Source organism: Schistocerca americana, chromosome 4, assembly GCF_021461395.2.
Source record: "Schistocerca americana isolate TAMUIC-IGC-003095 chromosome 4, iqSchAmer2.1, whole genome shotgun sequence".
Classification (NCBI taxonomy): Eukaryota; Metazoa; Arthropoda; class Insecta; order Orthoptera; family Acrididae; genus Schistocerca; species Schistocerca americana.
Genome location: NC_060122.1, coordinates 830350279 through 830355921, shown reverse-complemented (window position 1 = coordinate 830355921; position 5643 = coordinate 830350279). Strand labels below are relative to the sequence as shown.

At 43.6% G+C, this 5643-nt stretch overlaps 1 pseudogene; it reads left to right on the top strand.

The window, feature by feature from the left end:
- The first annotated feature begins 1889 nt into the window (after positions 1-1889).
- On the top strand, positions 1890-2007 carry LOC124614134 (annotated as a pseudogene).
- Positions 2008-5643: the final 3636 nt, after the last annotated feature.

Here is a 5643-nt window from a genome sequence, read left to right as displayed (position 1 = left end):
AAGATGTGTGTAAGATATTCTGACTTGTTGTATGTATATCCACGAGGGAATATAGTTTTTTTTTTACTTATTATTTTTTTATTTCTTCTTCTCTTCTTCTTCTTCTTCTTCAGTAGCTCTACAGCCCTTGGTGAGCCTTGGCTTCTTCAACAATCTTCCTCCACACTTCTCGGTTATTTGCTGCTCTTTTCCACCCCCGGACTCCCATATTGCTGATATCCATTATTACCTCATCGATCCATCTTCTTCTAGGTCTCCCTTTTCGCCTAACTGAATGGATCATACCTTTCATCATTTTCTTTGGAATTCTATCCTCTGCTATTCTCTCCAAGTGTCCTAGCCATCGTATTCGCTGTGATTTAACAAATTTTACTATGTCCCTGCCTTGTATTAACTCCTGTAATTCAGCATTGTAGCGTATTCTCCAGCCTTCTTGCTCCCTTATTGGCCCATAGATTTTGCGTAGTATTTTCCACTCAATGCTTCTTAGAGCATTTTTATCGTGTTCTGTCAACGTCCATACCTCTGAGCCGTATGTGATAACTGGGCGGACTAGGGAATTATATATTAGCAAATTAGTTTTTCTTGTAACAAGGCTACTTTTGAAAAGCTGCATATTTGCAAAGTAAGCTCTGTTTCCTGCTTGTATTCTTTCCCTTATAGCCTTTCCAATACTGTTATCATTTGTTATTAGGGCTCCCAAGTAGTTAAAAGAGGACACTCCATTGAAGCATTTCCCATTGATGTTTAGGTTTTTAGGGGTTCTTCTGGCCTCAGATTGTGACATTACCATATATTTTGTTTTGTTTACATTTACTATGAGGCCAATTTTTAAGGCTTCTGTTTCCATTGCCCGGTATGTTTCTAGGAGTGTATTGGTATTTCTTCCTACTATAGCAATGTCATCAGCGTATGCACATATCTGGCTAGTTTTCATAAATATGGTGCCTCTTTTGTTGATTTTATTTACTGCACCATGCAGGGCAATGTTGAATAGGACAGTGGAGAGACTATCCCCTGGCTTCACACCTTTATTAAAGTCAAAGCTATCACTTGTTCTGCTAAGGACCTTTACTTTTGCTCTTGTCTCTGTCATTGTCATTCTGATTAGCCTTATTAATTTAGCACATATACCAACTTCTTTCAGTACTCTGTATAGTTCTTGCCGATTTATGCTGTCAAAGGCTTGTTTGAAATCAATGAATAAGAAATGCAGATCTATATCATATTCATAGAACTTTTCCATCATTTGCCTTATCACAAATATTTGATCAGTTGTTCCTCTGCCCGGTCGAAAGCCACACTGATATTCCCCTAGTATGCCTTCTGCACACTTCCGTGGCCTTTCGTTTAATATATTTGTGAAGATCTTATAAGCTGTACTTACACCTCTATAGTTTTCACATGCTGTTCTGTCCCCTTTCTTTTCTTTTTACTTATTATTTTTTTATTTACCTTTCGCAAATACATGTTACGTAATGTTGTAGAACAACACGTACTAAATCCTTGAGGATCTTTTGACTTCGTCTCCATGAAACAAAAACTGTTTCTAATCTAATATAATCTGTCTACAAAGGGCAATCTAAAAGTTTCTGTTCGAAGCTGTTATAGTTCAGGGTTGTCACGCCAATCAGGTAAAATCGCCGTGAGCACTGAGGCAGACGTGTCACCGACGCGCGACGTTGAAAGTACCCGATAGGTAAAACAACGTGACGTAGTGCGTGAACAAGTCCTAACTGCCTGCTGCACATTCTGGTCCGACAGGAAACGTCCACTCTTCTTGGCCTTTTTTGAGGGACCTAAGGTGTGGCTATCGCACGGGGACACATCGAGGACCATAGAGGGGATGATGGAGCGTCTCCCATTTGAGTTGGAGCAAATGCTACGTTGCCAACGACCTCGCCCCAGTGGTAACACCGGTTCCCGTCAGATCACCAAAGTTAAGCGCTGTCGGGCTGGGCTAGCACTTGGAGGGGTGACCATTCGGTCTGCCGAGTGCTGTTGGCAAGCGGGGTGCACTCAGCCACTGTGAAGGAAACTGAGGAGCTACTAGATTGAGAACTAGCGGCTCCGTTCTCGGGAGAGCGGTGTGCTGACCACACGCCCCTCCACATCCGCATACAGTGACACCTATGAGCTGGGGATGACACGGCGCCCGGTCAGTACCGTTGGGCTTTCATGGCCTGTTCGGGAGGAAGAACTGCTACGTTACGAGGTTAGTGATATGGCAAGGTGCGTTATCATCGAGCAGCGACACTATTTGTCCACGACAGGCGTGCAGGCCCCACACACATTTTTCATTCTCCGATGCATGACTACTAGTGGTTGTCCTTCTCCAGCCACGAAAAGAGAAACAACGCGTTGGTCCTGTTTGGATGCATTATCTTAGTAATAACGTCGCCATAGTTCAGGTTTCCACATTCGCCGCATGCAGGTCGGAAAGCCGCGAATGTCACACTAACCCCTCGCCTACACGTCGCATTCACGAAGCGGCAACAGTGTCAAACGGAAACTTTCTGGTCGCCCCTCATAATTCAGGGCGTCAGATGTCGCATGTATCTAGAACTACTGAGACTGGTTTGATGAGGCCCGCCACGAATTCCTTTCCTGTGCTAACCTCTTCATCTCAGAGTAGCACTTGCAACCTACGCCCTCAATTATTTGCTTGACGTATTCCAATCTCTGTCTTCCTCTACAGTTTTTGCCCTCTACAGCTCCCTCTAGTACCATGGAAGTCATTCCCTCATGTCTTAGCAGATGTCCTATCATCCCGTCCCTTCTCCTTGTCAGTGTTTTCCACATATTCCTTTCCTCTCCGATTCTGCGTAGAACCTCCTCATTCCTTACCTTATCAGTCCACCTAATTTTCAACATTCGTCTATAGCACCACATCTCAAATGCTTCGATTCTCTTCTGTTCCTGTTTTCCCACAGTCCATGTTTCACTACCATACTCCAGACGTACATCCTCAGAAATTTCTTCCTCAAATTAAGGACGGTATTTGATATTAGTACACTTCTCTTGACCAGAAATGCCTTTTTTGCCATAGCGAGTCTGCTATTGATGTCCTCCTTGCTCCGTCCGTCATTGGTTATTTTTACTGCCTAGGTAGCAGAATACCTTAACTTCATTGACCTCGTGAACATCAATCCTGATGTTTTCTCGCTGTTCTCATTTCTACTACTTCTCATTACCTTCGTCTTTCTCCGATTTACTCTCAAACCATACTGTGTACTCATTAGACTGTTCACTCCGTTCAGCAGATCATTTAATTCTTCTTCACTTTCACTCAGAATAGCAATGTCATCAGCGAATCGTAACATTGATCCAGAATGAGATTTTCACTCTGCAGCGGAGTGTGCGCTGATACGAAACTTCCTGGCAGATTAAAACTGTGTGCCCGACCGAGACTCGAACTCGGGACCTTTGCCTTTCGCGGGCAAGTGCTCTACCATCTGAGCTACCGAAGCACGACTCACGCCCGGTACTCACAGCTTTACTTCTGCCAGTATCTCGTCTCCTACATTCCAAACTTTACAGAAGCTCTCCTGCGAACCTTGCAGGACTAGCACTCCTGAAAGAAAGGATATAGCGGAGACATGGCTTAGCCACAGCCTGGGGGATGTTTCCAGAATGAGATTTTCACTCTGCAGCGGAGTGTGCGCTGATATGAAACTTCCTGGCAGATTAAAACTGTGTGCCCGACCGAGACTGGCAGAAGTAAAGCTGTGAGTACCGGGCGTGAGTCGTGCTTCGGTAGCTCAGATGGTAGAGCACTTGCCCGCGAAAGGCAAAGGTCCCGAGTTCGAGTCTCGGTCGGGCACACAGTTTTAATCTGCCAGGAAGTTTCGTATCATTGATATCCTTTCACCTTGTATTTTAATTCCACTCCTGAACCTTTCCTTTATTTCCATCATTGCTTCCTCGATGTACAGATTGAAGAGTAGGGGCGAAAGGCTACAGCCTTGTCTTACACCCTTCTTAATACGAGCACTTCGTTCTTGATCGTCCACTCTTATTATTCCCTCTTGGTTGTTGTACATATTGTATATGACTCTTCTCTCCCTATAGCTTACCCCTACCTTTTTCAGAATCTCGAACAGCTTGCACCATTTTATATTGTCGAACGCTTTTTCCAGGTCGACAAATCCTATGAAAGTGTCTCGATTTTTCTTTAGCCTTGCTTCCATTATTAGCCGTAACGTCAGAATTGCCTCTCTCGTCCCTTTACTTTTCCTAAAGCCAAACCGATCGTCACCTAGCGCATTCTCAATTTTCTTTTCCATTCTTCTGTATATTATTCTTTTAAGCAGCTTCGATGCATGAGCTGTTAAGCTGATTATGCAATAATTCTCGCACTTGTCAGCTCTTGCCGTCTTCGGAATTGTGCGGATGATGCTTTTCCGAAAGTCAGATGGTATATCGCCAGACTCATATATTCTACACACCAACGTGAATAGTCGTTTTGTTGCCACTTCCCCCAATGGTTTTAGAAATTCTGGTGGAATGTTATCTATCCCCTCTGCCTTATTTGACCGTAAGTCCTCCAAAGCTCTTTTAAATTCCGATTCTAATACTGGATCCCCTATCTCATCTAAATCGACTCCTGTTTCTTCTTCTATCGCATCAGACAAATCTTCACCCTCATAGAGACTTTCAATGTTTTCTTTCCACCTATCTGCTCTCTCCTCTGCGTTTAACAGTGGAATTCCCGTTGCACTCTTAATGTTACCACCGTTGCCTTTAATGTCACCAAAGGTTGTTTTGACTTTCCTGTATGCTGAGTCTGTCCTTCCTACAATCATATCTTTTTCGATGTCTTCACATTTTTCCTGCAGCCATTTTGTCTTAGCTTCCCTGCACTTCCTATTTATATCATTCCTCAGCGACTTGTATTTCTGTATTCCTGATTTTCCCGGAACATGTTTGTACTTCCTCCTTTCATCAATCAACTGAAGTATTTCCTCTGTTACCCATGGTTTCTTCGCAGCTACCCTCTTTGTGGCACAACTTGACCAGTAGAAGGGATCGGTTGCTAGGACATGTTCTGAGGCATCAAGGGATCACCAGTTTAGTATTAGGGCAGTATGGAGCGTAAAAATCGTAGGGGAAACCAAGAGATGAACACACTAAGCAGATTCAGAAGGATGTAGGTTGCAGTAAGTACTGGGAGATGAAGAAGTTTGCGCAGGGTAGAGTAGCATGGAGAGCTGCATCAAACCAGTCTCAGGACTGAAGACCACAACAACAACAACACCTTCTTTGTACCTATGTTTTCCTTCCCAACTTCTGTGATGGCCCTTTTTAGAGATGTCCATTCCTCTTCAACTGTACTGCCTACTGCGCTATTCCTTATTGCTGTATCTATAGCGTTAGAGAATTTCAAACGTATCTCATCATTGCTTAGTACTTCCGTATCCCACTTCTTTGCGTATTGATTCTTCCTGACTAATGTCTTGAACTTCAGCCTACTCTTCATCACTACTATATTGTGATCTGAGTCTATATCTGCTCCTGGCTACGCCTTACAATCCAGTATCTGATTTCGGAATCTCTGTCTGACCATGATGTAATGTAATTGAAATCTTCCCGTATCTCCCGGCCTTTTCCAAGTATACCTCCTCCTCTTGTGATTCTTGAACA